We start from the raw sequence: 15,675 nt of genomic DNA, 5'->3' as shown, positions 1-15,675 counted from the left end.
AAAGCTATCAATGCAAACCAATCTAGTTATTACAGTGTAAGTTTGTGGGTAGACCGGCACTTAGAAATATCTATGGTACATATGTATTTTATCTGACAAAATGTGTATGTATACACACATACACACACACTTGTATAAAGAGGAGAAAATCCATTATAGCAAAATATTGAAAGTGTAATATGAGAAACGTTTCCCCCTAAAATTGCTCCTCACTCCAGCTGAGTGGCAAAGCCATGCTATAGACAGGTAATATAAAACATCCATAGTGAGAGACAGTATATCTGCTAGTATATTCTCAATTGTATTTTTCTGATTATACTACTTCTTGTAGAATTTTGTGCTTAGCAATCTGATCTACCTTTTGCTTTTCAGTGTCTGGAAACTGTATTTGTCTATGGTCCGTCAGTTTGTCCCTCTTCCTGACCACAACTAACTATTGCCTTTTCTGCAATTTTAAAACTATATCAGCATTTTTGTGTCTTTGCCAAAAGTGCTTAGAGGAACCAGACCACAAATGCAATTTCTACCTAGTGAAGAGTGAAGTAAATTCAAAGAGGAAAGTAGCAAAGACCATTACAGAAAAGGTAGAGCAGCTTCCGACTCTGTGTCAATAAAGGCAGTATAGCTTTACAAACACCAGGAGAAGTGCGGGGAGGATAATTAATCCTTCCTCATTAATCAATAGTGAATCAGTGATGTGGGGATATATCCACCTAGTTTTCACAGATTATCCCTGCTTGCTACTGCAGTGAGGGTTAGGGGGAAGAGGCGTTGGGCTGGAATGTGCTCACAGCTCTACACATATTATTCTGGAGGAATCCTACCTCCATAAATTGACTCAGGATGTACACCAGTGTAACTGAGAGTAGACTCTGGCCAATTTCTTTATCAACCACATATATGGTGATCAGTTTAGCTCTGTGTGTACAAACAAAACAATCCCTGAGATGCAGTTTGGGCTAGATTGTGCCTGCCCTCTGTGTTAGTGCACAAGAGGGCAAGTGGTCCACTCTCCCAATGCCTGTGAAAGGGCCAGACACAACTGTAGGCCTGCACTCTCTGAAGCACAGAGGCAGCTCCTTTTGGAGGGCTACCTACTGCATGATCCTCAAGGGTAGTCCTCGTGAGAGAGCACTGCACCAGGCCAGTATGGAGGTGTGAGCTACTCCAAGGGGCAGAGAGGAGGCAAGAGTAGGGGGTATAAACCATGTAGGGGGAAAGAAGCACAAGTTGCAGCAGACTTTGTGATCCATGGGTTTGGAGTAGGAGAGAATCCAGATCTTGGGTACATTTAATCTTCCTCTGCCTCCCTCCTCGCCCTTTTGTGGGCAACTAAATGGGACCCCCTCTTTATACTATACAGTATCAATGCAACATCAGTGGACAAGCAAGAGACTCTGTATAAGAGAGAGAAGAGGTTACCTGCTGAAGAAGCAGAACTCTCCTTTCCACCATCCTTCCTAGTTTAGACCTACAAGAGCAGGCCCCCTCCATGCCAGGCAGGGGAGGAGGGGAATGAGGGGCTGAGTGTCACTTCTGTGAGCTGAGTCCCTAAGTCCTTTCATTGTCATACTCCATTTTTTCCCTGCAATATAAAGGTCACACTTTGAGTTAGGCTTGTGGGTGATGTATTTAAGGGTGTTTTGACTGCTCTCTTTGTTGAGGGGGCATTCACACCCATTGGTTCTCTGGGTCACAATCTCAGAGTCTGACTGGATCTATCACTGCTTCTGGATTCTCAGATAGCAATAGTGGCCATTTTGCCATCTTCAGTTGGTGATTGTGAGCTTTCCTCTCTGAATTGGCCTCACATTGTTATCCATGTCTTTATCACCGTCACGCTGGATTGCTGTAATACTCTCTACTCAGCACTACCCTTGAAGATCACTCAGGAGCTGCAGCTGGAGCAGAATAGATGAGACTGCCAGTCTCCTAAGTGGAGATGGCTGGCATGATGACATACAGTAACTCCTGTTCTCCATGCTCTGCCTTATCTCCCCGTCCACTTCTAGATACAATTCAAAGTGCTGGTTGCCCTTTCTAAAATGCTGAGTGGCTTGAGAACTGGCTATCTTTGAGACTGCCTCTCCTCTATGCCCCATGGTGGCAGTTGTATTCTACCAGGAGGCTCTGGCTGTCCATGGGATTGACCTGCCCGGGCAGCAGAACATCGTCAGAGAATCCCATAGGCTCTGAAATTCACTCCCTATTGTGTTCTGCCAGAGAACAAATGTGGTGGTTTTTAGGAAACAATGCAAGACATATTTGCCCCCTCTGCTGTTTTCTTAATTTTGAGTAACAGCTAAAGGGGATATATATCCCATCAACCGGTGGGGGTAGCAGAAGCTAGGATAGCCTGAATTTGTGCCAGTTGCCACCAACAATTTTTCCTGCTAAGCTCTGTGATGCACTGCAATATCATGATGGTGGCCCTGATACAAATAAACTAAATAACATTGTCCCTTACGAGACCTCTAAACACTTGTGACATGTTTCTTTGCCTATGCTCACCATTCTAGAATGTGAATTCCTTAAAATTAACTTTTTTCAGTTTCTCAATCTAGTCTTACACCTTCTGACAAAGTTTTCCCACCTTCAGTTTCTGGGGTCCTCCATGACCTTTTCCCAAAGAGCCTTCTTCCTTTTAATATGCCAAAAATACTAAGGTCCGCCTCTCAAAAGAAATCCATGTCATGTGCAGCCACTATTAAATGTCTCTGTGCAGTTTCTAGTACAATTTTATTCAACAATTAGTTAAAATGAACACCTGGATTAGGCAGCTGATCGCTACTGGCAATTTATGACAAGTATATATTATTGCTTTGACTTTCACCAGTCAGCTTCTCCCATGATCTATGTCAATACATGTGTGTCTTAGACTGTACACACGTTGGTAACTCATCTTGTATCATATTTAGGCTTTTTCCTATAGAATGCTGTTGATCAGATGCACTTCTGCTGACTAAGCATGCTCTGCCCTTGTAACACTTCAGAACTATCTCCCAAGATGTGAAATTGTGAGACGATGTTGATATGAAGACTGCAGAAATCAATATTTATTTAGAACTTTTCTTTGCCATTAAATCTTCACCTCTTGGCTGTGAGATACTTGGGAAAGTCACACTACAGATCAGATGCTGGCTAATCTGCAGCCAGTAACAGAATATTTTCGGCAAGTGTATATCCCATCAGGTCAGCTGCTAATATTTTGATCTGGCTTTTCAGCAAGGCAGGCATTAGATACTCAGACTAAGACCCAACTTGCACATTCCCATTAAAGCTTAATTTGGCTGCATTGCAACATCTGTGTTGTGCTGAGTCCAGTATCTCTCTCTCTCTTTTCAGGGCCAGACTCATCTATCATCACAGACAGCAGCTTGGAACACAGCAACTGCTGCTGCTGGACCTAATTTATTGGGCGGGGGGGAAGGAAATCAATTCAAGTTCAAAAATGCCCAAGTTGACAGTAACAGCTGGGGTTACCTCATCCAGGTACAGAGTTCCCTGGACACTTTATTACTGTCCTAGGGTGGCAACCTCTCTTGAAGTCTAATAAACAGAGCAACTGACACTTTATCATTCTCATTCCAACCACTGACTGAAAGGTGACATTACACAATAAGAGTCAATCTGCTACTCCACTTATACCAGTCTCCTATCCAGAGACATTTCTGCCATAACTTCAAAACCAAAATAGCAATTGATGAAACTCAAGCTGCATGCTGTTGTCAAAAACAAGTGCAAGTATTGTAGTTAATGTTTGGCAGCCAGCCTGCGAGTCAGAGCTCACAAGAGGGGCCCTGCTGTGGATTCTTGGATATGCTGCACAAGCACACGCATCCTGCACACATGGAAACTCAAAACACACTCTGCATGTGCACAGAAACAATCCCAAGGAATACACTCAACCATGACTACACAGGCACATCATACACCACAATACGCAGGCCGTGCTCACAGTCATTATGGGGTCAGCTCCTCAGCTGGTGTCAATCATGAATAAATAGATTCTAGGGTCAGAAGGGATAATTATGATCATCTAGTCTTATCTCTTGCATAACACAGGCCATAGAACTTCCCCCCAGTTATTCTGCATCTAGCCCAATACTTGTGGTTGAGTTAGAGCATATCTCATAGAAAAAAAAATCCATTCTTCCTTTAAAGGCTCCAGGTGGTGGAGAAATTACCACATCCCTTGGTAATCTGTTCCAAAGGTTAAACCCTTCATGGTTAAACACTTGCACCTTATTTCCAGTTTGAATTGTGCTGGCTGTAACTACAGCCTATTGTGTCTTGTTATGCCTTTGTCTGCTCGACTAAAGAACCCCTAGGTAGGCAAGTATAGAACATAATAAGCTAAACAGATTGAATTTCTTATTGTAAACATGTTCTCCAGGTCGCAAACCATTCTGGCAGAACTCAGTGGAGTCAAATGAAGTCCGTGGAGCTTTGCCAATTTACACCAGCTTAGGAACTGAATGTGCAAACACAAACCACGCCCAATATATAGCCATGCTCTAGTTGCACACACACACACCTTACGGATTCACGATATGCCTGCACATACACACAATACATGAGCACAAGCACACACACTACGTGCACACACACACTGAAGCTCTGCAAAATTTGGAATTTCCGTCCCATGGGAAATTCCGACGTTTCAACATGTCCTAAATTGGGGGACAGTTGAAATTTCATTTTTTTTATGGAATGGAAAACAAAAGATTTTGACATTCCGAAATGCTTAATTGTTGAAATGACCCAAAACACTTCACTGCAAGTAATTTCAACATTAAACTGTATTTTCTAAATTGTGGCACATTGCCTCATGAGAGCTGTAGTTTGGGAGTCTGCTGTCCCTATTTCTTCCTATGGGCCAGGGTCCCTAGGCAGAGTACATCACACGAGATGCAACCAGAGTCATACGACTCCCATGATGCACCAGGCAGAGCGCGGTCAGGTGAAAATTGCACTGGATTGTGGGAAAAGCAGCCTATTAGGGAGCCGAGCCCGTAAGAGAGAACAGGAGCTGAAACTACAACTCCCATAAGGCAAATGCACTGCTAAGGAAAAGCATTTGAATGTGTTATGGAACAGATTCAAAATATTGTGGGTCAATTGAACAAAACATTTTGATTTGCATCAAACCACCCCAAATTTTAATATTTCACTTCTGTTTTCTGTCAGAAAATTTTGGACCCACTCTAATGCAAATGCATGTGCACTATATGTACAGATTTCATAAGCATATATATATATATATATATATACACAATCTCCATGCATGCACATAGTGCGTACTCACATATACACTTATGTGCATAAATCACACATCCATACTACATGGAAACAAACAATGGACACTACATACATTGAACAGTGACACACTGCATGTGCACACAATGTACACACAACCCATACACTCAATATGCATGCACACGCTCTCACACACACACAAAATGTTGATACATTACATATACCTACATTACGAATGTCCACAAACACAAAGTATAAGTATATTTTAGCGTACATGTAAACACAAGGTCAGACAATACATGCTCACGTACACACAAAACATCATTGCCAACTCTCAGGAATTTATTGCAAGTCTCATAAATATTTTGGGGTTTTCTCAAAGCCCCTGGTTCTGGAGTCAAATGACTACCTGAGAATCTGTGTTCTTTTTTAAAAAAAGTAAGCTTCTAGCTCTCAAGTCATCATAATTGCAGAGAAAAGTCTGAAAATGTGAACCTTGAAGGCTCAAAAACCAGAAGGCGAATAAAGGAAATCAGAATGTATTATTTTGCTAATCATGTGGCTTCTTGAGTCCTGACTCATGATTTTTGAAATCTTGGAGTTGGCAATACTGTAACAATCATGTATACACACTAAAAATACACCCTATGTGAATATATCAGCACTCAAATACATACAGATATTACTTACATGCACTCGCTGTACCTTTGTGCACACATTGCACATACAACCCAAACATAGGTGTACAAATGCAGTTATGTACTATGTAGTCGCAAAAAGAAAAGGAGTACTTGTGGCACCTTAGAGACTAAACAATTTATTTGAGCATGAGCTTTCGTGAGCTACAGCTCACTTCATCAGATGTTTACCGTGGAAACTGCAGCAGACTTTATATACACACAGAGAATATGAAACAATACTATGTAGTATATACACAATACCTGAAAATACTGAACACACATCCTGCATAGACGCGCCCACAAATGTGCAGCAGGAAATACTGAAGCCAAACTTTTCACTTTGAAATGACATTTCAAAACTAAATGAAAATTTTTGTTTTGATTCAACTTAAAATGGCATTTCAATGTGGTTTTGGGGTTTAAAAGTTTTCATTTTTTAAAATCTCAAAATGTCATTTGAAATGACCATTTTTCATTTTGTTTCAATTTATACTGTTGTCTTTTGAACTGAAACAAAAGACAACAAAAATGTTCTTTGTATTTCAAAAGGTTGATACAAAGCAAATAAGTCTGCGAGTCCCCACAGGAAAGCTGATATTTTTTGACTGAAATTTTGAATGAAGATTTTTCATTTAAAATTTCTCACAGGAAAAATTTTGGTTTTCCGAACAGTTCAGTTACACCTACATGACACGCTACTTATTATACCGGTGGATCCTACATATCTGCACTCATTACAAATACACACTGTGGACACGACACACATGCACACAATGTGTGCAAAGATATATGCATTATATATGTGCACAAACACCACAGACAGCGGCAGGCAACACTCACTCTTGTAGTCTTTGTTAAGGAGCACAAGCAAGAAAGCCAATTTTAGATCAAATAAGCTGAGGTCCCCTGGCTCAGGTTCTACTGCTGGTGATGCTAAAGTTTAGTGCCAGTGTGAAAAAACAAATACGCTATAAAAATAGTTCACAACATCCATACCCCTTGTTTCATTCCATCCCTTGTTGTAAACCAAACCAGCAGATGCATCAAGAGTCCTTCAAACTGACTCCTTGAAATAAAGGAAAACAGCATGAAGGCAGTAAAACAAAATAGGAAAGCGGGGGGCATTAATTTATAGGGGACAGCAATGGGAATGTAAAAAACCAGGAGTCAGAGGGCTACAAAGTTGCAGTTGTCATTAACTTGCAGTAAGAATATTAAATTGCAGCCTGCATGCAAATGCACACAGCCCACCTCTGAACCTCCTTGGTTCTTCTCTGCACCTAAGTGATTTAATGCCCTGCCCCATGTGGTTTATTTACTTCCTCTTGCTCCATTTAATTGAAGCCAGGGGCCTTCACACCATCTTGGGTCAGCAATGAAGCATTTGTTACCTGCACCAGGCAGTGCACCAGGGGCACAGGCAGGGGAAGGGACCAAGCCTTAAAACACAACAAGCAACAGTTGAAGTCTGTGCAGTGGGATGTGGTTACTTGTCTGTTCTTATTAGTTTTGTTAAGCAGTATGTTACTCTGACATCTGCAGAGTATTTGCAAGGAAATTGAGACAACTCTGAGCTGACACAGAAGACTTTGCATATAATGGATATTTACACCCAAACAGAAGTGTTAGAAAAACTTTAGAAAAGCCCCACATTTCCCAGTGTAGATGAAGTGCCCTAAACTGAGTAACTAGGCAATTGATTAAGATACAATGCATGTAAAATCAATATCCGTTTATTAAACACAATACAATTACCATACACTTAAAAATAAGAAAAGAGGCACATTAAAGTGTTTGCTTATACACAAGAGCAAGGAATATGGGAAATAAACAATAGGAGCTAGAAGTATTACCAAGGCATAGAGATTAAGACCCAGTGGGATTTGAGGGTGGTGGTAGGTGCTGGTAATTCTTAGAGCTGAAATACCCAGGGTCAGTATTGCTGGATACTATCTCTCTGGGAAAAAGAAGAAGAGCTGGAGGGGTTAATGATGAATAGCTTCTCAAAAGGAGGTGCTATAATATTATTGTAGGAATTAAGGGCTTGTCTACACTGGCACTTTACAGCGCAGCAACTTTCTTGCTCAGGGGTGTGAAAAAACACACCCCTGAGTGCTGCAAGGTTTAGCCCTTTAACATTGCCAGTGAAGATGTGACCTTAGAGATCTCTACCTCCAGGAAGCCTTCGATGAGGAAGAACAGCATAGGTGGAGGGAGGAATAAAGCTTGAATGTTGCACTGTCTGTTTATGCTTGCACACAGAACATGGTGTCAGCAGTGAGTCGACTCCTGAAGGTACATGAAATCAGAAACTAGGATTATTTAAAAAAAACAGAGAGAAAACAATAATCATGGCAGCATCCCAGATTTCTGACCCCCTAGCATATGGAAATGAATGGAGATGTGTTTAGTGATTTGACTTTCCCTGGGTTACAATGAGAAAACTACAAAATTGCAGCAGGCCTGGATACAAAGGAAAACCAAATCAGAGCAGCCACACATAATAGGAAAAGCTCCCTCCCTATGTCCACAGAGAAAGAGGCAGAAGCCCCTGGCTATTAGTGCATATGAGGTACTCTGGGGCTTGCAGTCCAAATCTGAGAGTAGATGGAGTAAAGATGATTCTTGGGGCTACATCTGGAGGCTGAAGGTTTTGACCCATGCTGGGAAATGAACAGGGCAGCCTCAGGGGTTTACGGGTGCTAGACATGGTAAAATGGGGTCTCCATCACACTGTGAGATGATGAGTGGGGGAGGCCGTTGTATCTGGACTGCACATAGAAACTAGTGTTATTCCTCTCATAAAGGGGATGTGAAATGAGAAGCCTCTAAGACATAGTCACCAACCTGCAGGCATCAGCCTTGTGCTCAGCGTCTGAAGGAGACAAGTGACCTCAGTCTTCTGGAGCAAACCTGTGACACTGGGTGCTTCAAGCCAGGTATTCATACATGTGAAGATCAGAAGGGACCATTATGATCAACTAGTCTGAGCTGCATTTATTTTTTTCCAGGTCAATAATAATCAATAGCACTAGACCACGAAAAAATCCTGTAGGACCTGACTAGAAAAACACCCATTCACTGATGATTCCCCATTACAGGTTGAACTGTCAGTTAGCCAGTTTTTAATCCATTTAATATGTGCTATGTTGATTTTGTACAGTGCTATTTTTAAAATCAGAATGGTGTGTGCTACTAAGACAAACATCTAAGAAGTCCAAGTATTACATCGACATAGTTACCTTTACTTGTAAGCTCATTACCAACTGGTAATCTCATCAAAAAATCCAACAATTTGATAATATATATTTTCTGTAAAACCACGCTTACTGGGTATTAATTATGATACCATCCTTTAATTGTCTACTGATTGAATCCCATATCAGCCATTTGATGACTATGCCTGGCATTATGTCAGGCTAACTCGCCTATAGCTACTTGGGTCATCCCATTTACCCTTTACAAAAATTGGCAGAACATTCACTTCTTTCCAGTCCTTTGGAACATCCTCAGTATTCCAAGTCTGATTAAAGATCCACATCAGTGGGTCAGAGAGCAACTTGGTCAGTTCTCTTAAAGCACTAGGGTGCACCAATCACTGGTCATGGTGTGACTATACGCCACTGCTCGCCCTGGGAGATGAGGAGGAGCTGCACAATAGCAGTTTTCCCCAGAGGCATTGTGCCTGAGGCAGGACCACTGTCTCTAGTGACACTGGGGGAGCGCACACAGGAATTGCATCTGCTAAACCCCGATAAAAGGGTTCAGGGCACTTTCCCCTCTGACCATCTGTGACAATCAGGGTCCAGACACCCCCCAGGGCACACAGAAGGTATAAACCCCACAAATGAGCAGTTGAACCAACTGATTGCATGCTGTATTATTGTACTACAAAAGTGTATCAAGTAAATGCTTTTATGGAAGCTTGTAATGTTCTGAATTTAATGGTCATTATGACATATGTATTCAGACTGTGGTTATGAATCTATGTATTTATTTATATAGAAAACTGTGCTCATACTGTGTACTACAATTTCAATTACGTCACAGCAGGGACGGGGTGCCTCCCAAACCAGGTAGTTCCACAAAACTGGCTGCAAGAAATGACCCATTTTCCAGCCACAAAGAGACAATGGTGGACCATTAGAATTAATAGAAAAGTGTCGAGACATCCCAGCTCTTAAATTAAGAGGGTGTTACACAGACAGATTGGAACTGTTAACACAGATCACCTTTGAATCCAAAGTAATAGGACCCCTCCCTACTGTGGTTCATCCTCCTTATTCAGTATCTATCAACTGTCAGTATTCGCCCTACCCACCTCCCCTTCCAATAACTCTATTACCACAATATAAACTTAAACAAAGGGAATTTATTATCACAAAATGACACAGAAGGTTTAATACAAAGGGCTTGAAGTCTGGACCCAGAAATCAACACAATGAAGTGTTTCAAATACACAAAAGGGTTACTACTGTACTGTCTCTGTGCAAGAACAAGGATGTCGGACCGGGAACCATGACTCGGGAGCCAGGAACCTCCACAGAAACCAGGAGCTGGGAATCAGGAACTCGCTGACCAGTAGCCACATCACAACAGGATCAGGCTCATGATGGTAAGTCACAGGCAGGTCTTCTGTCTTCTTTCTTGATCTGATGATATGTGGACACAGTCTGCCACTAGGATGGGCTAACAGAGCCGCGTCCTTATACATACTTTCCCTAAGGTCACATGTCCTTTCCTGCCTTTTCTGGTTGCTGGACAGATTTTTCAGCAGTATCTGGGCAGAATTTAACAGCAGTTACCAAACACATTAACCCAAAGCTTTCAAACATCAACGGGGCTAATGAGTAACAGATAAAAAGGAGCCAGATTTGAAACAAAAGGACAACAAGAAGGCTATCCAAAATGGAGGATGGTAAACAACATGGAGGGTATTTTAAAACCAAAATGGCTATGCTGTTCTATAGGGGGATTTCCAGACTCTGAATATGAGACTGAGAGGGGGGAAAAGAGGAAGAAGCCTTTTAAAAACAGGCTTGTGTCTGAGGGTTTTTTTTATCCAGAAACTGAGGGACAGTCACTTGGCAGTAGGGTTGCCAACTTTCTAATGGCACAAAACTGAACACCCCTTCTCCGAGGCCCTGCCTCTGCTCACTCCATCCCCCTCCCTCCATCACTCAGTCTCCCCCACTCTCACTGGGCTGTGGCAGGGGGTTGGGGTGTGGGAGGGGGTGAGGGCTCCAGCTGGGGGTGCAGGCTCTGGGGTTGGGGCCATAAATGAGGGGTTCAGGGTGTGGGAGGAGGCTCAGGGCTGGGGAAGGGAGTTGGGATGTGGAGGGTTGAGGACTCCGGCTGAGGGTGCAGGCTCTGGAGTGGGGCTGGGGTTGAAGGATTTGGGGTGCAGGAGGGGGCTCTGGACTGGGGCCAAGTGGTTCGGAGTGCACGAGGGGGTGAGGGCTCCAGCTGGGGGTGTGGGCTCTGGGGTGGGACCGGGGATGAGGCATTTGGGGTGCAGGAAAGGGCTCTGGACTGGGGCAGGGTGCTGGGGTGTTGGGCGGGGTGTGGAGTGCAGGCTCCGGGAGGGAGTTTGGGTGCAGGAGGGGAGAGCAGGAGGGGGCTTGGGGTGTGGGGTCCTGGCAGCACTTACCACAAGTCTCATAAAGTGGCCACCAGATCCCTGTGGCCCCTAGGCACATGGGTGGCCAGGGAGGCTCTGCATGCTGCCCTGGTGCCCACAGGCGCCACCCCTGCAGCTCCCATTGGTCGCGGTTTCGAAGTTATTTATTTTCTATTAAATAAAACTCCAGGCAGGCGTGAAGTGTGGGTGCCAAAGGAAGCTGGTGTCTGAGGAACTGGTTTCACGGCTTCGGGGGTGATGAACCAGAAGGGAATGGTCCAAGTATCCAGTAGTTAAGAACTCAGGGAGGACACATTTGGGGAGACTTAGGACCAGAAGGGCTGCTGGCATCATGCTTCAATGAGTTACTAGGCAGGTGGTGGAAGACAGGGTGAGACCTTGTGGTTGTGGGAAGCCTACTGGTGTCAGGGGTCTGAACCAAAGCTGGTTACAGGGCAGGAAGTGACAGAACCCCTTCCTGGTCTGGGTGATCCCCAAAACATCACACCATTCTTGCACCACTTCACTCCCTAACATCACGGTCTTCATGAGATCCTCCAGTACTTGCACACTGAGTGTGGAGGGATTGCATTTGTGCCTGCTTCCTGCACAGGGTTAAAGAGAGGAGGGAGGGGGAACTGCTTGTGTTCTGTTGTCCCACACTCCTTGTATATCTGTTCAGGTCTAGTCACAACCCAGCCCTCACTGTTGTTATTGTAACCCTTCCTACATCCCTGTGAGCAGAGCATTCCTTAAAGACAACTGATAAGATGCAAGCAGACAGGTCTTTGGTCCCTGGTCCGGCTAGTTTGCTCTCTGAAACTGCCTTAGCTATCGTGTCTCCAGATACAGTTTGTATAGATTCCAAGGCCAGAAGGGACCATTGTGGTCATCTAGTCTGATCTCCTGTATTGCACAGGCCATAGAACTTCCCCAAAACAATTCCTAGAGCAGATCTTTAAGAAAAAAATCCAATCCTAATTTTAAAATGGTCAGTTCTGGAGAATCCACCATGACCCTTGGAAAATTGTTCCAATGGTTAATTACCCTCACTGTCAAAACCTTACACCTTATATCCAGTCTGAATTTGTCTAGCTTCAACTTCCAGCCACTTCCTGTTATACCTTTCTCTGCTAGACTTAAGAGCCCATTATTAAATATTTGTTCCCTATGTAGATACTTACAGGCTAATCAAACCATCCCTTTGTTAAGTTAAATAAATGGACTCAAAGAGATCAATCACTATAAGGCAGTTTTTCCAATCCTTTAATCACTCTTCTCTGAACCCTCTCCAATTTATCAACATCCCTCTTGAATTGTTAGCACCATAACTAGACACAGCATTCCAGCAGCAATTACAGTACTTAAAATAACCTTTCTACTCCTACTCAAAATTCTTCTGTTTATGCATCCCAGGATCACATTAGCTCTCTTCAGACTGGTCAACACCACCGGGGTAAGTTGACCTAAGTTACGCTACTTCATTTATGTGAATAACGTAACTGAAGTCGACGTAGTTTAGGTCAACTTACCGCAGTGTCTACACCATGCTGTGTTGATGGGAGACACTCTCCCGCCTCTCAGATAGGTGGAGTAAGCAGATTGATGGGAGAGCGCTCTCCCATATATTTAGTGTGTCTTCACCAGACTTGCTAAGTCGACACCTACTGCATCGATTGCCGCAGTGCCAATCTACCGGTAAGTATAGACATGGCCTTAGCCACAGCATCACAGTAAGAGCTCATGTTCAGTGATAGGTTAGTAATAAGGAAAAAGATGCAGGAGCTCACATGAGAATGCCACAAAGCCCACACTATCTCTACCAAGAGTTATCATTTGTAAAGCTAGTGAACATGCTCACATCTAAATACAGAGCATTAGCGAAGCAGACACAGAGATAATTCACCAAGTTGCACAGGGAAAGCATTAAATTACAAGGAAAATACACCACAATCCATGCAAAGGGAAATGCAGAAACACAAAGCAGAGGTGACACACAAAATGCAAAGGAAGACATTAATACAATTGAGAAAAAGATGATCATTGGAATTCCCTGATTATCGGGTCATATGCAATAATTGTGGCAAGAGAAATCATTCTGCTAAAGCTTGCAGACAAGAAAAACAAGTTAAAAATGAACTATATAGAGGAAGCAAGTAAATGAATGGCATTGATGCAGTGCAAACAGCAGAAGTATGTGGTTTATGCCTGGGATGTAGCTCAGTGGCAGAGCACGTGCTTTGCATGTAAGTAAGTGCCTGTGGGTTCAATCCTTGCCATTTACAATGGATTCTTCTTGGAGGATAGGTCCATCAATGGCTGTTAGCCAAGATGGTCAGGAACACAATCGCAAGCTCTGGGTGTCCCTAAACCTCTGACTGCCAGAAGCTGGAACTGGATGACAAGAGATGGATCACTTGATAACTGTCCTGTTCTATTCATTCCCACAGAAGCATCTGGCACTGGTCACTGTCAGAAGACAGGATACTAGGCTAGATGGACCGCTGGTCTGACCCAGCATGACCATTCTTATGTAAAGCAATAATGCAAATGGAAAAAGAAGGCATCATGTTAAAGTCTCAGAGCCCCACAAATTGGATAAGCTCATGGTAGCCATTGAGAGGCCAGGCAAGCTATGCATTTGCACAGATCCAAGCAACTTAACACACTAAAAAGAGCTCACTACCAAATGCCAAATATAGCAAGATGTTATAACGGGTCTCACAAGGATCAGTGTCATGGCTGAAGACATTCTGGTCTACAGACATGGAGACAGTATGGTAGAAGCTGTGGCAGATCACAACCACAGTCTCATCTAGCTGCTAGAAAAAGCCATTGAAGTAAATCAAAAATTAAATAAAAACAAGATGAAATTGTGATTGACTGCAGTACCATACATGGGATATTTGCTGCCCTCCCAAGGGTTATGACCTGACCCTGAAAAGGTAAAATCAGTACAGCAGATACTCACACCTAAATCAGTTCAGAGACTATTAGTTTACGAATCCTATCTGCCAAAATTTCTTCCATGCCTTTCAGATGTATGCAAACCCCTGAGGTGACTACTCGACAAAGAAACTGTATGGGCATTGTTACTTTAACATGATGGAGCCATCACACACATCAAGGAGCTGGTGAACAACTATCCCATCCTGAAGTGCTATAATGTGAACAAAGAACAGCCATACAATGTGATGCCAGTGAAATGGGGCATGGGGCATAGGACATCACTCCTAGAAAAGGGACATTTGGTAGCTTTTGCATCAAGGTCACTATTGCCAATGCAAGTAAGATTAATCCAAACTAAAAAGTAATATCTTGCAATATAGTGTTCACACGTGAAAAGTTTGTCCATTGTATTCAAGGAAAGGAAACCATTTGCATAGAAAGTGACATAAACCACTAGAGAGCATTTCTAAATAGCAACTGCCCACAACTGCCTTCAGCTCATGCTACTGAAACAGTAATGTTACAATATAGGTGAACACTACAAGAAAGAGATTGAGATGTACATACCTGACTTCTTATCCACAGCAGCCTTGCAGCATGAAAATACAGCAACTGAACAAGAATATGGGATCCTCTACCTGACAGAAATACAGAATACACAGAAAGATATCAAATGCATCCACCAAGCCACATATATGCCTGTTTCAAGGCAGGGACAGGAAAAAATCCAAGAATAAAGTATACAAAACAAAGATTTACAAGAACTTGTGTCCATTGTACTGTGAGGATGGCCAGACACAAAGGGAGAAGGGGAGACACTCACCTGTCTCTCAAGAATACTGGAACTATTAAAATGAGATGAGTGTCTAAGATAGCATCATATGTAAAGGCAGTCAAATCATAACATGCATATCATTGGGAACAGACCTCCTCTCAAGAATACGTCAGAGCAATTCTGGACTAGAAGCACGTCCCTAGAAATCCAAAGACTCTGTATGCTGGCCAAACAAGACCAAGGATATCAGAGACAAAGTGAGCAGTTGTGAGGCCAAGCAGGAGAAAGAGACAATGAAAATATACAGCATTCCCAACATAACTTGGAGCAAAGCAGTAATGGCCCTTTTCATTCCAAACCACACACTACCTCATTATGGTAGACTACTATTC

General features: G+C 43.0%; 1 long non-coding RNA gene across 1 annotated transcript; it reads right to left on the bottom strand.

The window, feature by feature from the left end:
- Nucleotides 1-10,291: 10,291 nt before the first annotated feature.
- LOC125630230 (uncharacterized) lies at nt 10,292-15,437 on the bottom strand. The gene is made up of 3 exons (XR_007354595.2): nt 15,332-15,437; nt 15,076-15,146; nt 10,292-10,719 (listed from the first exon to the last, which is right to left on the bottom strand). It is a non-coding gene; the product is annotated as an uncharacterized LOC125630230 (long non-coding RNA).
- Nucleotides 15,438-15,675: the final 238 nt, after the last annotated feature.

The sequence above is a fragment of the Caretta caretta genome, chromosome 1, assembly GCF_965140235.1.
Source record: "Caretta caretta isolate rCarCar2 chromosome 1, rCarCar1.hap1, whole genome shotgun sequence".
Classification (NCBI taxonomy): Eukaryota; Metazoa; Chordata; order Testudines; family Cheloniidae; genus Caretta; species Caretta caretta.
The sequence above is the reverse complement of the archived record's forward strand: the minus strand, read 5'-3'. Positions and strand labels throughout refer to the sequence as shown.